The sequence below is a fragment of the Balaenoptera borealis genome (genome assembly GCF_965194805.1).
Source record: "Balaenoptera borealis genome assembly, chromosome: 11".
Classification (NCBI taxonomy): domain Eukaryota; kingdom Metazoa; phylum Chordata; class Mammalia; order Artiodactyla; family Balaenopteridae; genus Balaenoptera; species Balaenoptera borealis.
In genome coordinates this window covers 77,623,221-77,642,522 of record NC_138868.1, presented here as the reverse complement: position 1 = coordinate 77,642,522, position 19,302 = coordinate 77,623,221, and the positions used below count along the sequence as shown (strand labels likewise).

Here is a 19,302-nt window from a genome sequence, read left to right as displayed (position 1 = left end):
ACGATTATGAATAAAAACGCTTTGTACATTCATGTACAAGTTTTTGGTGGACATATTTTTATGTCTCTTGGGTAAGTAACTAGGAGTAGAATTTCTAGGTTATATGATAAGGTTAATGTTTAACTGTATAAAAAACTGCCAGACTATTTGCCATAATAACTATATAATTTTATACTTCCACCAGAAATGTGTAAAATTTCCAGCTGTTTTACATCTTTGAAAAATACTTGGTATTGTCAAACTTTTAAATTTTATTCAGTATGAATATCCACATGTTGCAGTACTATTTGCTCAAAATAGTACTCTTTCCCCATTGAATTACTTGGCATTTTTGTGACAAACTAATCTTATATGTGTGGGTCTATTTATGGACTCTCTTCTGTTCCCTTAATCTGTAAACCTGTCTTATGCCAGTTCCTCACTTTCCTGATTACTACTGCTTTTAGAGAAAATCTTGAAATCAAGTGTGTTAAGTCTTTTATGTTCATTCTTTTTTTACCAAATTGTTGTGGCTATTCTATATTCTTTGAATTGTAATGTAAATTTTAAAAGGAGCTTGCTAATTTGTTTCCTGGGATTTTGACTGAATTATGTTGAATTCATATGTGAATTTGGGGAGATTGACATCTGAACACTACCGAGTGTTGTAATCCATAAACATGGTATATCTCCTCAGTTATTTAGATATTCTTTCATTTCTCTCAGCAATATTATGTGATTTCTCAGTGTACAAGTCGTGTGTATATTTTGTATAGTTTATCCCTAAATATTAACTTTAGTAATTTTTGGTAGATTCTCAATATAGTACACATACATATCTACAGCATCTGCAGAGACTGTTTTACTTCTTCCTTTCCTGTCTCTAAGACATTTTATTTATTTTTATGGCTTATTTTGCTATCTAGGATCCATCCCCATTGAATGTTGAACATAACTAGTTAGAGAAAAAAAAGAAAGAGAAAAAAAGAAAGGAGGACATTTTAGTTTTTACCATTTAGTATGATGTTGAATATATATATATATTTTTTGTAGATACCCTTTTTCTGGCTGAGGAAGCTTCCCTCTAATCCTACATTGTTAAGTGTTTCATTAAGTATGTTGAATTTTGTCATATGCTTTTTCTGCACTAACAAACATGAATGTAAGATTATCCTCTTTTATTTTATTCATGTGACAAGTTGCATTAATTGATTTTTAAAAATTTTTATTTATTTATTTATTTATGGCTGCATTGGGTCTTCGTTGCTGCGTGCGGGCTTTCTCTAGTTGTGGTAAGCAGGGGCTACTCGTCATTGTGGTTCGCGGGTTTCTCATTGTAGTGGCTTCTCTTGTTGCGGAGAATGGGCTCTAGGTGTGCGGGCTTCAGTAGTTGTGGCTCACGGGCTCTAGAGTACAGGCTCAGTTAGTTGTGGCACACGGACTTAGTTGCTCCACGGCATGTGGGATCTTCCCAGACCAGGGCTCGAACCCATGTCCCCTACATTGGCAGGCGGATTCTTTATCACTGCACCACCAAAGAAGCCTACATTAATTGATTCTTAAAAGTTAAACCATTTCTGTATTCCTGAGGTAAACCTCGCTTGGCCATGTGGTATCATTTCTTCCTTATGTGCCTGACAAAATACATCAGTGAAGCTATCCTATTCTAAAGTTTTTGCAGTGAGGAGGTTTTAAATTACAAATTCAATTTCATTAATAGATATGGGATAATTCGGATTTTTCTATTTCTTTTTGTGCCAATTATGCAAACTATGTCTTTTAAGGAGTTTATTTAGTTTAATTGTAAAATTAAATGTTAAACATTCCCTTCCTGTCATTTAATATTTTAGAGATATAGTGATGTTTCCTCTTTCCTACTTGATATTGATAATTTGAATTTTATCTCCTCTTTTTTATGTTTATCAATTGTATTGACATTTTCTATAAGAACAGCTTTGTATTTCATTTTTTCCCATTGTCTGTCCATATTCAATTTCATGGATTTCTGCTATTTAATCTTTCTTTCCTTGTATTAACTTTGATTTTAAATTGATTGACATTTCTAATTGTTTAAGGTGGAAGTTTAGACCATTGCTTTTCAAATTTTCCCTTTTTTAAATATATAAATTTACACTTAAGCATTACATTAACTATATCACACACTGTGTTTTCATTATTATTCAGTTCAAAATATTTTCTAATTTCCCCCGTGGTTTCTTCTTTGACAATTTGGTTATTTAGTTGTGTTCTTTTGAATTTCCAAATATTTTGGTGACTTTTCAAGTATCCTTTTGTTATTGATGTACAGTTTAATTTTGTTTCAGCTAAAGATTCCACATATACACAATATCACATGATATTTGTCTTTTTGTGTCTGATTTACTTCACTCAGTATGACATGATATCACTTATATGTGGAATCTAAAAAAAAAAAGGGTGCAAATGAACTTATTTACAAAACAGAAGTAGAGTCACATATGTAGAAAACAAACTTATGGTTACCACAGGATAAGCGGGGGAAGGATAAATTGGGAGACTGGGGCTGACATAAACACACTACTATATATAAAGTAGATAACTAATAAGAACTTACTGTATAGCACAGGGAACTCTACTCAATACTCTGTAATGGCCTATAGGGGAAAAGAATCTAAATAGAGTGTATATATGTAAACGTATAACTGATTCACTTTGCAGTACACCTGAAACTAACACAAAATTATAAATCAATTATATTCCAATAAAATTTTTTAAAAAAAGAATATACCTTCTAAATTTTCAGTCCTGTAATAAGGAGTGATACTTCTCTTATGGTCTACCATATAGTTAATCTTTGTGAATGTTCCATGAGTAGATTTTTTAAGTGTGTTCTGTAGTTAGTGGCTGTAGTGTTCTTTAAATATAAATTATGTCAAGTTGGCTAATAATTGTATTCAAGTCTTCTGTACTTTACTGATTTTCTGTCTTTTTGTTCTTGTAATTGATAAATTACTGGAGAAGAATGTTACTTTATTGATTTTCCATCCTGGTATTCTTGTAATTTATAAGTTACTGGAGAAGAGTGTTAAAATTTCCAATTATAATTGGGGGTTTGTCAATTTCTTCTTTAATATCAAATTTTCCTTCATATATTTTAAAGCTTTGTTATTAGGTGCATATACATTTTAGATTTCTAATATCATCTTGAGAAATTAATCTTTTTATTATTATGAAGAGCCTATCTTCATATTAGGTAACAATCCTTGTGCTAAATATACTACCTGATATTAAGATAGTAACTTTAACTTTCTTATGAATAATGTTTATATCTTTTTTATCCTCTTGCTTTCAACATATATATTCTTGATAAATGATAGATAGATAGATAGATAAATATACACACACATTTAAAATGGGATTCTTGCAGATAGTATATTATGGTATAATAGGGTCTTGCTTTTTCATCCAGTTTGACAATGTCCACCTTTGGTGTGTTTTAGTGAATTTACATTTAATACAATTATCTATGGTTGGGTTTTAAGTCTGGTTTTCTTTCTACTCCATCAGTTTTTTGTTCCTTTTTTGACCTCTTTCTTTGCCTTATTTTCCTTTAATTACTTTTTTTTTTTTTTTAGTATTTCATTAAGGCCCTCTATTGATTCATTAGCTATAGCCCTTTGTTCTTTTTATGTATGTATTGTTGTTCTAAAGCTTGGAATATGTATCTGACAATATTATGCTCACTTGTCTCCCTTCCCATATTTTGTGCCATTTTTATCATATACATTATTTCTACATACTTTATAAATCCTCCACCACATTGCTATTATTTTTACTTTAGAGAAAAAAGTAGAAATTAGAAATTTTAGAAATTAAAAAGAGCAAATACATTTTCTATTTACACACATTAAAAAAGAAAAAAGTGATTTCTAGCTTTTCATTCATTTGTGGGGATTGGAGTTTCCAAATAATATTAGGTTTCCTTCAGCCTAAAAAACATTCTTTAGCATTTATTATAATGCTGTCTACTACAACAAATTATTCAGGATTTGTGTTTTTGTTTGTTTTGTTTTGTTTTTGCTTGACCATGGTTTTATTTTGCTTTCATGTTTGAAGAATATTTTCACTGGAAAAATAATTCTGGGTAGACTATCTTTAAATTTTTTCTTTTAGCAATTAGATTATGGTGTGCCTTATACTGCTTGCATTTCATTGAGCTTTGGAGATCTGTGGAGTTATGTTTTTCAATAATGTGATAACTTTTGACCATAATCTTCAAATATTTTTATGCCTATCCCTATCTTCTGGGACTAAACTTCCATATATATTAGATAACTTAATGATTGTTCCATAGATTTCTTAGGCATAATTCAATATTTTTCTCTATATATTTTATATAGTTTCTATTGCTCTATCTTCAAGTTCATTCATCTATTCTTCTGCAGTGTCTAACCTGATATTAAGCCAAACAAGTAAATTTTTAAATTTAGTCATTAATATATTTGTAAGAGCTGTTTTAAATAAAACACAGATATTTCTGTGTGTTTTTTGACTGATTTTCTCCTGTTTATAGTTCATTTTTTTGCTTCTTCATAATTCTAGCAATATTTGTTATATCCTATACATTGTCAGGTACCTGATTTTTTTAGTTTGTCCCTTAACAATTGGTAGATTTTGTTCTGACATGCAAATTTACTTGTAGCTCAGCTTAATCCTTCTGAGGAGTGTTTGTAATCTTTGTTAGGATGTGTTCAAAGTAGTCTTTATTTTAGGACTAGGTTAACCCTTGTCCTAAGGTCTGGTCTTTTTTAGGTTCTCTGGTGAATTAACCATTTGTTCATAAAATTTTTCACTCTGATTGGTTGGGGTTTTCCTTTCTTTTGATTCTGTGCAATATCCAATATTTTTTCAGCTTCCTGGTGGTATTTCTTCTCCAGTAGTTTTTCTTAGGGTGTGAAGTCTCACTCTATACATACACTGCTTATTATTTGGTCAAGTACTCAATGATATCCCAATGTAGATTTGAACAAATCATCCTCTGTGTTGCTTTCCCTTTCTGTTATTCTGCCTTATATATTTCAGTCACCTCAGCCTCTCTGCTACCCTTTCTCTGTCTTTTCAGCTCACTGAGACTGTTGTGCTCTTCTTGGGTTCTTCCTCCCTAGGTCAGTTTGCGGTAAACGCTTCCTGGCAGAAAGCTGGAATGATACACATTAGTTTTCTATTTATTAGACAAAGTAAATAAACTACAAATACCCTCAACAAAGGTTGTGGAAACAAAAGGAAGTCATGAATGATTACATATATTATAATATGAATTTAGGAATATTTTAAAATGAAGAAAAGATAAAGAATATTTTGATATATATCCACATGTCATAAGACAATTTTGTTAAAGCAAATCACAAGGATGATAAACAGGCTGTTGGTTCCTCATGGGGAAAGGCAGGTGGGATTGGTGAAGACCACACAATGACTTCAAGATTATTGTTACTCTTGGTACTGTTTTGATTCTTAAGTTTGTTGCAGGGTTCTTAAGAATTCTTTTATATTAAAGATATGTTATATTAAAATGTATAGATCAAAAGCGTCTGATATTTTTATTTCTCACTCATGTTTCCTCAGACATAATTGTCATCCTTTACCAAATAAAAATGTGTTGGATAAATAAACCTACTTTAACATCTAATTTTCTTTTTATATTCATTTTATTATCATCAGGTTCTATAATCACTATTTGCTTATGTGATGGCATTTTTAGTACAGCTCTGTTTTTTTTTTTAATAATAGATGTATATCTAAAAGAATTTATGTGAAATCATTCATATTTTCCTACCAGCCTATATGGTAATATAGGTTTTCAATTAAATCTTGGAGGTCAATTGATTTCTGACACTTTACATTAAGTTTCTTCATCTCTACATTTACTACCAGTTATTTAATCTACACATCAATAGTTTAATGCAGTTTCAGTACCACTGAAAAGAAAGCTTGGTTCTTTCATATAAGAATATTCCCTTCTTGATATTATTTTCTTACATCAAGATTTCTATATTTCCTCCTCAGTAAAATACAAAATTACTGAACTAAACACTTATCTTGCATGACATATTTTTTTCTGTCTCTAATCTTTACATCATTTCTAGCTTAGTTTGTGTTTTAACCTTAATAAGTGGAATTATAGCTGACCCTTAATTATTTATCTGAGAATATACTACCTCAAATAGTAATGGCCAAAGTTAAAATTGCCATTCTCTACTTTCTTAAGTTTTTAATGTCTTAATTTTCAGTAGTATATTCATAGACTTTCTGACTCCTGTTTGAATCATTCTAGCTACTTTATTTTGTAACAAAATCTTAATTCCTATGCAGCACCTCTTTCAATTTCTCAGGGGAAAAATCTCAGACAGTTTGGGGGATAGTGATGAGTAGTTTCAGGTTATGAGATTGCAGGGGACATGAGAAAACACTTCTGGAAGTAGGAAGAAAAAATTGCACTTTGATGACATAAGAAGAAAGAAGATCTAGGAAGGAAAAAATAAAGAGAACTTCAGTATTAAGAGAGATTATGGTCAAAGTCTCAAGAGTTTCAAATGTGTTCATTAACTCCTTCAATAAAATTTTTCCTAGTCCTTACTGCATGCCAGAACTATATTAGAAGTGAAGATCAATCAAATAACTGATAGAATGCATTAGGGAATTTTTAACAATTATAAAGGCCAAAAAATGAACTAAATGATTGAAATACAAAAGGAGATGGTGTTAAGAGAACATAGTCAAGAAGACTGTTTATATTAGACTGGAAGGTGAGGGAATGCAGTCCAGAAGAGATGAAACATGAGGTGAGCTTTGAGGGTTAGGAAATTTATCCAGGCAGCAAAAGTATGTCCTTGGCAGTGAAATCCATGTGCATAAACACAGAAAAGCAAAAGATAGCATGTCAGGTTGATGGAACATCTCATAATGTAATGTATGTTACACTGCATGATGTGTGCAGGAAAGTGCTGGTAAGTTTATGAAAAGTGCATGTTTTCCCTTCAAAAACAAAGATATATTCAAGAAATTGTCAATGCTGTTTACTTCCTTTTTTACTTTCTTATATTCTTAAGATTACTATTCTAAAATTTTTGCCTTCAAGTTGTTAGAAGCTTTGGAAAGTAAAAATTTCAGAAAGCATGGGTGGAGTGGCTGAAGACTTAATTGGAAAGATTTCTGTATGCAATGATATGCACAAGCTATTATTAAATGAAATAGTGATCCTGAGCCTAGTAGCAGTTCTAACTTTTTACAGGTATTTTGGACAGCTCATATTTATTTATGTTGTTCATGACACCTTAGGGGAAATAATTTTTGCTGTTTTCAAATGACTTCTTTATAATCAAGGATGATTCATTCATTTTTCTTTGTAGGTACATAGGATTTTTAAAATATCTGAGAATATGGTAAAATTTGAATCTACTTAATATTATAATATTATTCAAAGAAAATTTCTTTTCAATAATAACCTGAAATGGGGTTTTTGCTTAAAAAGAGGACTGATTTTAGCTACACTAAGAAAATGAGTCGAAATGTCAGCTTTGATGGTAAGGCAGAGACAGTTATATTTTTCCTTATTTTAGACTGTTGAAATTATATCTGTTCAACTATACGTTTTATTTTCATGTAGAATAAGCAATGCAACTTAAATAAGGTAAAGGAGCTTTTTCTTACTAATATTGTACTGAGGATGGCACTATTCATTTGGCTCAAAAATATCCCTGCTAACAACAGTAAAAGATTGTGAAGCTACGTTGAAATTCTGACACATGCTTTTTGTTATGCGCTGTCAAAGTGACAAGATAAAAAGTGCCTCCAAATGTAGCTCTAGAAAGTAAGGAAAGTGTTGGATGAACTTTAGCCATTGTTGAATTCATTAAAGGTATTTTTTTAAAGATCATTCTTATACATATGATAAGGTAGTGTGTGGAATCTGTCAAGGCAGAAGGAATACTTAGCTGTAAAAAGATTTAATGATTTCAAAGGAAAGAACTCCCCAACTGCAAATCACCATACATAGACAAACTGTAGGTATATCTAATGGAGCGTCCTATTTTCCTTGCATAAGTCACAAGTGAGATATGAATTTTACATCTGATGTGAAAATATACAGTTATGGCTCCTTTGTGACTTGCACAGAAAAGACGGAAACATTGTATAGCTTTGATAGAAACTGAAAAAACTAAGTTTTATAACTTTTCTCTAAGGAAGCACATAAAAAGCCATCATAAAAAAAAAAGGTATTGAGCTAAAGTACTTTTTTCTTTTATGATCCTGTATCTCAAAAAAAAAAAAAAAAAAAGGATAAAACTCAACTGCTAATGTAGGTGATTACTACTAGCTACATAATACGCAAAATCTTTGAACGCAGAAGTTTTCTATGTAAAAGTTCAGAAACTTTCAGCAACAGTGAGCATGTATAAACTTTAGATCTGTCTGCTTTCTGATTTTTGACTAATGTATTGACTCATAGCCTTCCTCTGCTTAGGAACTAAGAGTCACAGTTCAGAATATGTCTATCTTAGGCAAGTAATCAAGTTTGGGTAAAGAATCTTGGTAGTTTCTGTGAGGTTATGGTCCGGCATGGTCTTTATATTGGGTTGGCCAAAAAGTTATTTTGGGTTTTTCCATAAGATGTAATGGAAAAATCCGAACGAACTATTTGGCCAACCCAACATTTTTATCATTGTTTTATAAAACTTACTACTTTTCTTCCCTTTAAAGAAAGTAATGTAACAGTGAAAGCAGTTAATTCTGAGCTCAGTCCATGTATCATATATTGGCAATTGGATGCCAGTATATGAGACATGTAGTTCTTTTCCACATGTAGTTCTTCCCAGGTGCTTCTTAGCCCCCAAATCAGAGGAGACTCTTAAATTCAGCCAAATGAGGACTTGGAAGAATCACATGCTAAACTGTTTTTGCCAAGGAACAACAAGACTAGGTTTGCAGATAGCTGAAGGAAGTGTCTGGAATAATGATATGTTTATTCATTCATTGATTTAAAAATTATATATGATGTATCTACTATGCGATATGTTGTAATAGATATGGGGGTTTTAACGATAAACATGATAGACATGGAGCTTTCATACAATTAGTTAGGTAATGCCTTTAAAGAACAATAGGCATGATTTTGATGAAGTACAGAGATAGGAGCACCCAAGGCAGTGTGGTGGGAGATGGAGAATGTTTCCTTAAGCAAGTAACATTAAGTTCATTCTTGAAAGTGAACAGGAGTTGTCCAGTTAGAGGCAAAAATCTTCAAGGAAGAGTTTGTAGCATGTGCTGCCTCATAAGAGAAAATGATATATTTAAGGAAATGAAAAATTCAGTATGTTTGGTGGTGACAGGCCTGAAGAGATAGACAGGAGTGAGCATGAAATGCCATAAAAGTAATTTTAAAGAGCTTGGACTTTTCTTAATGGTTACTGAAAAGCTTTGAAGCATTTTAAGCAGATATGTGATGTTCATATGTGAGTTTAGGACAGGGTTCTACAATCATTTTTTACAGCAAGAGATAGTAAACATTTTAAGCTTGCAGACTAGATGGTCTCTGTTTTAAGTACTCAAGTCTGCCATTGTAGTGAGAAAGCAGACATGGCAATACATAAATGAATGGGTATGGCTGTGCTGCAATGAAACTTTGTTTATGAAGAAAGGTGATCAGTCATAGTTCATAGTTTACCAACTCTCTACTTAGGATATTATATTTGCAGCAAATAGAATGCATTGAGAATAAGTAAAATTAGAGGTAGGGAGAAAAATTAAGGAGCTGATGAAGATATCTATATGAAAGATGACTCTGGTCTAGACAAAGGTAATGGAGTAGAAATAAGAAATGGATATTTAAAATATTTAAGAGATAGAAATAACAGAACTTGATGCTAGGTGGAGTACAACGAGAAAAAAGTTGCAATGTTAGTCACTGGGTTTTTGGCTTATATAACTGGAGAACAAGAGACGATATTAATTGGGCTCTTAATATGGGCCAGACACTGTTCCAAGTACTTTGTCTTTTTGTACATTTCAACTCACTGAATTCCTTCCTCCCTTCCCTCACATTAACATGAGATCAATTTCCCTAACAAATTTTTAAGTGTCCAATAAGGTATCATATTGGATTATCAGTGCAATGTTGTGTACAGCAGATCTAGAACTTAATTATTCTGCATAGATGAAACTTTATCATAGTGAATAACAATTCCCTATTTTCCCTCCCCATATCCCCTGGCAACCATCATTCTACTCTCTACTTCTATGTGTTTGATTATTTTATATACCTCATCTAAGTGGTTATCATGCAGTACTTGTCATTTTGTGACTGGATTTTTAATTTAACATAATGTTCTCTAAGTTCATCCATATAACAGGATTTCCTTGCTTTTTTAAGTCTGAATAAAATTCCATTTTATTTATATATAACGTTTTCTTTATGCATTAATTTATCAATGCACATTTAGATTGTTTACAAATCTTGGCTTTCATAAATAATGCAGAAATGAATATGAAGTGTAAAAATCTCAAGACCCTAATTTCATTTCTTTTGAGTAAATTCTGAGAAGTGGGATTGCTGGATTATATGGTAGTCCTATTTTTATTTCTTTGAGGAACCTCCATAATATTTGCCATAGTGGCAGCATCATTTTACATTCCCACCATCAATGTCTAAAAGTTCCAATTTTTTCCACATTTTTACCAATACTTGCTGTCTTTTGATTTTTTTGATAATAGCAATCCTAACAGGTATAAGGTGATATTGCATAGTAGCTTTGATTTGTATTTCCCTGATGATTAGTGATATTGAACATCTTTTCATATACCTTTTAGCCATTTGTAAGTCTTCCTTGGAGAAATGTCTATTCAAGTTCCTTGCCCATATTTTAATCAGATTATCATTATTATTTTTTATTTTTGCTATTGAGTTGGAGTCCCTTATATATTTTGATATTAACCTCTAATCAGATATATAGTTTGCAAACATTTTCTCCCACTCTGTAGATTGCATTTCATTCTGTTAATTGTTTCCTTTGCTGTGGGGAAGATTTTCAGATTGATGTAGTCTCATTTTTTTATTTTTTGCTTTTATTGTGTTTTTGGTGTCATATCCAAGAAATCATTGCCAGATCAATGTCATAAATTCTTCTCCAATGTATTCTAGGAGTCTCATAGTTTCAAGTTTTATGTTTAAGTTGTTGATCCATTTTGAGTTGATTTTTTTGTATGGTGTAAGATAGGGGTCGAATTTTATTCTTTTGCATGTAGATATCCAGTTTACCCAACAACATTTGTTGAAGAGACTATCCTTTCTTCATTGTATGGTCTTGGCACTCTTGTCTGAGATCAATTGATCATATTTGTGTGGGTGTATTTCTGGGCTTCCCATTCAGTTACATTAGTCTACATGTCTGTCTTTATGTCAATACCACACTGTTTAAATTACTGTAGCTTTGTTATATAATTTGATATCAGGATGTCTGATGTTTCCAGCTTTGTTCTTCTTTCCCAAAAAAATTTTGGCTCTTTGAGGTCCTTTGTGGTTCCATAAGAATTTTAAGATTTTTTTTTTTTTTTCCAAATACCATTGGAATTTTGTCACAGATTGCATTGAATCTGTAGAATGCTTTGAGAAGTATGGACATTTTAACAATATTATGTCATTCAGTCTATAACATAAGGTGTTTTTCTGATTATTTGTGTCTTCTTTATTGCCTCACCAGTGTTTTGTAATTTTCAGTGTATAAGTCTTTCACTTCCTCAATTAAGTTTATTCCCAAGTATTTTATTCTGTTTTATGCTGTTGCAAATGGGATTGTTTTCTTAATTTCTCCTTCAGATTGATGTTAGTGTACAGAAATGCAACTGATTTTTGTATGTTGTCTTGTATCTTGCAACTTTACTAAGTTAATTTATTAGTTCTAACAGTTTGTGTGTGTGTGTGTGTATGAATGTGTATAGTTTTAAAAGTTTTCTACGTTAAGATAATGTTATCTACAAACAGATAATTTTACTTCTTCCTATCTTATTTTGATGCCTTTTATTACTTTTTCTTGCCTAACTGCTTTGGAACTCCCAGTACTATGTTGAATAGACATGTCAAGAGTGGGTATCCTTGCTTTGTTCCTGATTTTAGAGGAAAAATCTCTCAGGTTTTCAGCACTGAGTATAATGTTACCTGTGGGATTTTTATTATATGACCTTTATTATGTTAAGCTAATTTTCTCTTATTTTCAGTTTGTTGAGAGTTTTTATTATGAAATGATGTAGAGTTTTGCCAAATATTTTTTTCTGCATCTAATGAGATGATCATGTGGCTGTTGTCCTTCTCTCTGTTGATGTAATGTGTCATAGTACTTGATTTTCATATATTGAACCATTGTTGCATCCCAAGAATAAATCTCACATGGTTGAGGTGTGTAGTCGTTTTAATATGCTGTTCAATTTGGTTTGCTAATATTTTATTGATGACTTTTGCATCTATCTTCATCAGGGATATTGGCCTGTAAGTTTTCTTTTCTTGCAGTGTCTTTGCCTTACTTTGGTATTAGGGTAGTGCTGGCCTCATAAAGTGAATTTGGAAGAGTTCCCTCCTGTTTAATTTTTGGAAAAGTTTGAGAAGGATTGGCATTAATTATTCATTAAGTGTAAAATTCACCACTGAAGCCATCTGGACATGGGCTCTTCTTTGTTTGGAAGCTATTGATTACTGATTCAAACTCCTTACTAACTGTAGATATGTTTAGATATTCTATGTCTTCGTGATTAGGTCTTGGTAGGTTGTATGTTTCTAGACATGTATCCATTTATTCTATGCTATCTAATTTTTAGCATATAATTGTTCATATTAGTCTCTAATGATTCTTTTATTTTAGTGGCATCAGTTGTAATGTCTCCTCATTCATTTTCTGTTATTTATGTGAATCTATTCTCTTCTCTTTTTAGTGAGCCTAGCTATTGTTTTGTCAATTTTATTTATCCTTAAAAAGAAAAAAAACCCTTAGTATTGTTGATTTTTTCTATTTTTTTTTCTATTCACTATTTCATTTATATCTACTCTAATTTTATTTCCTTCCTTCTGTTAATCTTTTGGCTTAGTTTGCTCTCTTTTTCTAGTTCTTTGAGGTATAAAATTAGGTTGTTTATTTAGATGTTTATCACTATAAATTTTCCTTTTATTACTATATTTGCAGTATCTTATACATTTTCATATGTTGTATTTTTGTTTTCATTTCTCTCAATATATTTTGTAATATCTTTTTTGATTTTTTTCTTTGACCATTCAGAGTGTGTTGGTTAATTCCCATATATTTGTGAATTTTCCAGCTTTTCTTCTATTATTGATTTCTATTTTCATTCCATTATGGTAAGAAATAATACTTGGTATGATTTTAATCTTCTGAAATTTGTTAAGACTTGTTTTGTGGTCTTACATGTTATTCCTCCTGGAGAATGTTCCATGTGTGCTTGATAAGTATATATATATATTCAGAAGGAATAAAGTCAGAAACATGGGGGAGTGAAACACTCCCTTTGTCTCTCTTTTTCTATCTACAACCAGTAAAACATCCCCAAATCAACAAAGTTGCCTTTACCCAACACACCAGGACACTGGAGAAAACCACACACCTATACATCTAAAGGTGAGTGGACTGGCACACATAGAGGAGGTGGAACTGGGATAACCGTGAAGGCAGTACCTGCCATCCTGGCCCTCTGGCCACAGCAGCTGAGCCTGCATCCCAGAGAACTTGTTAGCATCAGGGGAAGAGGCACATGCTACTATGGCTTCCTGACTTCAACAGTACCTGCAGCCACAGGTAACTTGGAAGCAGCATCAGTGGGGCCTGGGACCTCAACTCTCCAGCTACTGAGTTGACCACAACTCTGACCTACTGACCTCCCACCCACAGCAGAAGAACCCATGGACATGACATAGGTGCCTGCGTAACCCTGGCTCATCCCCTCCCCCACAGAGGCAGAGCTGGTGACAGGGGATCCCACAAATGGTAGAAGAGTCCACCATCCTGGTGTCACAGGCAGTAATGCCAGTGGCATTGATGGCAGCAAGGTACCAATGACCCCAGAGGCACAAGAAGTAATAACAAGAGCACAGGGCAAAACCTCTCAGAGAGGTGGTGGAGGGTGGAAAGTACAGACACTCAAATATAACTGGAGGCAGTTCAGAATCAAATACAAAAGTGTTTACTGCTTCAAATGCACTGGCAGATGAACAACTCATCAAGAGCCATGAAGAACCACAGTAAAAATGTGCCATAAAAAGAAAATGACGGTTCTCCAGAAACCAAACTTCAAGTCATGAATATGGTGATCTAACTGATAGAAAATTCAAAATAGAATGAAGAAACTCAATGAGCTACAATAAAACTCAGAAAAGCAGTTCAATGAGATCAGGAATAAACATAATGAACAGAAGGAGTATTTTACCAAAGAGACTGAAACTCTGAAAATGAACCAAACAAAAATTCTGGAGCTGAAGAACTCTGTACATGCAGTTAAAGAAAGCATTAGAAAGTATTGTAAATAGAGCAGACCATATGGAAGAGAGAATTAGTGAGCTTGAAAATAGAAATATAGAAAGGATACAAAGAATACAAAGGTTAGAACAGGAAACAGAAATAAGATGTTAAAAAAATGAAAAAAATTCTATGAGAACTATTTGTCAGTTGTAGGAAGAACAACAGTAGGGTAATAAGTATCCCAAAAGAAGATGAGAGGGAGAAGGGGGCAGAGAATTTACTTAAAGAAATAATAGCTGAGAACTTTCCAACCTTGGGGGAGGAACTGGATTGTAAAGTCCATGAAGCTAAGAGAACACTTAATTACCTCAACACAGAAAGACCTTGTCCAAGACACCTATATTAAAATTTTCAAAAGTCAATGACAAAGAAAGAAAATTTTAAAGGCAACCAGGGAAAAATGGATGGTAACCTACAAAGGAATCCCCATTATGCTATCAGCAGATGTCTCAGAAGAAACTCTAAAGGCCAGGAGGGAGTGGATTGACAGTCTAAAAATACTGAAAAATAAAAAATCTCACCAAGAATACTCTATCTGGCAAGTTATCATTCAGATATAAAGAAGAAATAAAGACTTGCCCAGACAAACAAAGGGAGTTCATTAACACTAAACCTGTCTTAAAAGAAATGTTGAAAAGAGCTCTTTTACCAGAAACAAAAAGGCAAAATTACACTAAACTCTGAGTAAGGTGATAAATAGACAGAATCAGATAATTGTTGTTCTTTATCAGAATAGGTTTTAAACACTTTATTATAGCATAAACGTTAAAGGGGGAAAGTTAAAAAAAACCCAGCTATATCTACTAAGATTTGGTAACAAATTCACAACATACAAGGGAGAGTTTGAGACACACAAAAAAAGAAACGAAAACACATAAAAGGGGAAGAGGAAAAGGATGGAACTCATATATGTGAATGAAGATTAGAAGCTATCAGCAGGAAAAAGGACTATTTTATCTACGAGAGGTTTTATAAAACCCTAATGGTAACCATAAAACATAAATCTAGAGCAGAAACACAAAACAGAAAAAGGAGACAACTACAAAAAATGTCATAGAAAACCACCAAACTAAAATGGCAGACAGACACACAAGAAAAAAGAAAGAGTGGAGATATACAGCAACCAGAAAATAAATGGCAGTACTAAATCCTCATCTATAAATAATCATCCTAAATGTAAATGATTGAATTCACCAATCAAAAAACAGGGTTGCTGGCTGGATTAAAAAGCAAGACCCAGTTATATGCTGCCTCGAGGAGACTCACCTCAGCTCTAAAGACAAACAGAGGCTCAAAATGAGGGGATGGAAGATGATATTCCAAGCAAATGGCAGCAAAAAGAAAGCAAGTGTAGTCATACTCATATTACACAAAATAGATGTCAAGCTAAAAAAGCTAAAAAGAGAAAAAGATGGGCACTACATAGTGATAACAAAAAATATTATAAATAATAACTTAATACAGTAAAGTTGCAGGGTACAAAATCAACATACAAAAGTCTACTGTGTTTCTATACACTAACAATGAGCTGGCAGAAACAGAAATTAAGACAACAATCCCATTTACAATCACAACATAAAGAAGAAAATACCTAGGAATAATTTTAACCAAGGAGGCAAAAGACCTGTAGACCGAACTATAAAACACTGTTAAAGGAAATTGAAGAGGACAAAAAAAAATGGAAAGGCATTCCATGTTCATGAAATGGAAGAATTAAAATGTCCATATTACCTAAAATAATTTGCAGATTCAATTTAATCCCTATCAAAATCCCAAGGACATTTTTCACAGAAATAGAATAGAATTCATATGGAAACACAAAGGACACTGAATAGCAAAAGCAATCCTGAGAAAAAAGTATGAAGCTGGAGGTATCACACTCCCTGACTGCAAACTACGTAACAAAGCTATAGTAAACGAAACAGCATGGTATTGACTTAAAAACAGATACATAGATCAATGAAACAGAATTAAGAGTCCAGGAATAAACTGATACATATATGGACAATTGACTTATAACAAAGAAGTAAAGAACATAAATGGAGAGAGAATAGTCTTTTCAATAAATGGTGTTGGGCTCAGGTGAGCAGGTAACACAAGGGATTGCATACCAGGAGGTGGGGACCATTGGAAACAATGTCAGAAGCTGCCTAACACAGGTCCCAATACATAGTCTATTTTGGGGTTTGGTGCTGAGCAAAACTTTTGAGCAATTTAAGAAAAGACAAGGTGTAAAGAAGATAAATAAAATTGATAAACTTTTAGCCAGACTCATCAAGAAAAACAAGGAGAGGACACAAATCAATAAAATTAGAAATGAAAAAGGAGAAGTTATAATGGACATCACAGAAATACAAAGCATCATAAGAGACTACTATAAGCAACTACATGCCAATAAAATGGACAACCTGGAAGTAATGAACAAATTCTTCAAAAAGTACAACCTTCCAAGACTGAACCAGGAAGGAATCGAAAATATGAACAAATGAATCACAAGTAATGAAATTGAAACTGTGATTAAAAATCTTCCAAAAAACAAAAGTCCAGGACCAGATGGCTTCACAGGTGAATTCTATCAAACATTTAGAGAAGAGCTAACACCCATCCTTCGCAAACTCTTCCAAACAAATTGTAGAGGAAGGAACGCTCCCAAACTCATTCTAAGAGGCCACCATCACCGATACCAAAACCTGACAAAGATACTATGAAAAAAGAAAATTACAGACCAATATTACTGATGAACATAGATGCAAAAATTCTCAACAAAATACTAGCAAACAGAATCCAACAACACAATAAAAGGATCACACATGATGAACAAGTGGGATTTATCCCAGGATTCTTCAATATATGCAAATCAATCAATGTCATACACCATATTAACAAATTGAAGAATGAAAGCCATATGATCATCTCAATAGATGCAGAAAGAGATTTGGACAAAATTCAACACCCATTTATGATAAAAACTCTCCAGAATGTGGGCATAGAGAAACCTATCTCAACATAATAAAGGCCATATATGACAAACCCACAGCCAACATCATTCTCAATGGTGAAAAACTGAAAGCATTTCCTCTAAGATCAGGAACAAGACAAGGATGTCCACTCTCACCACTATTATTCGACATAGTCTTGGAAGTTTTAGCCATGGCAATCAGAGAAGTAAAAGAAATAAAAGGAATACAAATTGGAAAACAAGAAGTAAAACTGTCATTGTTTGCAGATGACATGATACTATACATAGAGAATCCTAAAGATGCCCCCAGAAAACTACTAGAGCTAATCAATGAATTTGGCAAAGGAGCAGGATATAAAATTAATGCACAGAAATCTCTTGCATTCCTATACACTAACAATGAAAGATCAGAAACAGAGAAATGAAGGAAACAATTCCAATCACCACTGCAACAAAAAGAATAAAATACCTAGGAATAAACCTACCTAAGGAGGCAAAAGACCTGTACTCAGAAAACTATAAGACACTGATGAAAGAAACCAAAGAAGACACAGAGATGGAGAGATATATCATGTTCTTGGATTGGAAGAATCAAAATTGTGAAAATGACTATACTACCCAAAGCAATCTACAGATTCAATGCAATCCCTCTCAAATTACCAATGGCATTTTTTACAGAACAAGAACAAAAAATCTTAAAAGTTGTATGGAGACACAAAAGACCCTGAATAGCCAAAGCAGTCTTGAGGGAAAAAACGGAGCTGGAGGAATTAGACTCCCTTACTTCAGACTATACTACAAAGCTACAGTAATCAAGACAATGTGGTACTTGCACAAAAACAGAAATATAGATCAATGGAACAAGATAGAAAGCCCAGAGATAAACCCATGCACCTATGGTCACCTAATCTATGACAAAGGAGGCAAGGATATACAATGGAGAAAAGACAGCCTCTTCAGTAAGTGGTGCTGGGAAAACTGGACAGCTACATGTAAAAGAATGAAATTAGAACACTCCTTACCACCATACACAAAAATAAACTCAAAATTGATTAAAGACCTAAATGTAAGACCAGACAGTATAAAACTCTTAGAGAAAAATACAGAAAGAACACTCTTTGACATAAATCACAGCAAGATCTTTTTTGATCCACCTCCTAGAGTAATGGAAATAAAAACAAAAATAAACAAATGGGATCTAATGAAATTTAAAACTTTTGCACAACAAAGGAAACTATAAACAAGAGGAAAAGACAACCCTCAGAATGGGAGAAAATATTTGCAAATGTATCAACGGACAAAGGATTAATCTCCAAAATATATAAACAGCTCAAGCAGCTCAATATTAAAAAAACAAACAACCCAATTCAAAAATGGGCAGAAGACCTAAATAGACATTTCTCCAAAGAAGACATATAGATGGACAAGGGGCACATGAAAAGCTGCTCAACATCACAAATTATTAGAGAAATGCAAATCAAAACTACACTGAGGTATCACCTCACACTGGTTAGAATGGGCATCATCAGAAAATCTACAAATAACAAATGCTGGAGAGGGTGTGGAGAAAAGGGAACCCTCTTGCACTGTTGGTGGGAATGTAAATTGATACAGCCACTATGGAGAACAGTATGGAGGTTCCTTAAAAATCTAAAAATAGAATTACCACATGACACAGCAATCCCACTACTGGGCATATACCCAGAGAAAACCATAATTCAAAAAGACACATACACCCCAATGTTCATTGCAGCACTATTTACAATAGCCAGGTCATGGAAACAACCTAAATGCCCATCAGCAGATGAATGG

The 19,302-nt window shown here is 32.9% G+C and overlaps 1 protein-coding gene and 1 long non-coding RNA gene across 2 annotated transcripts in view; both read right to left on the bottom strand.

The window, feature by feature from the left end:
- Nucleotides 1–19,302, bottom strand: part of CNTN5 (contactin 5) — a 1,371,764-nt gene that overhangs the window by 311,625 nt on the left and 1,040,837 nt on the right. The gene's annotated exons all lie outside the window — the stretch shown is intronic.
- LOC309604959 lies at nucleotides 625–9,213 on the bottom strand. Its single transcript, XR_014231174.1, has 2 exons — nucleotides 1,287–9,213; nucleotides 625–1,256 (listed from the first exon to the last, which is right to left on the bottom strand). It is a non-coding gene; the product is annotated as an uncharacterized lncRNA (long non-coding RNA).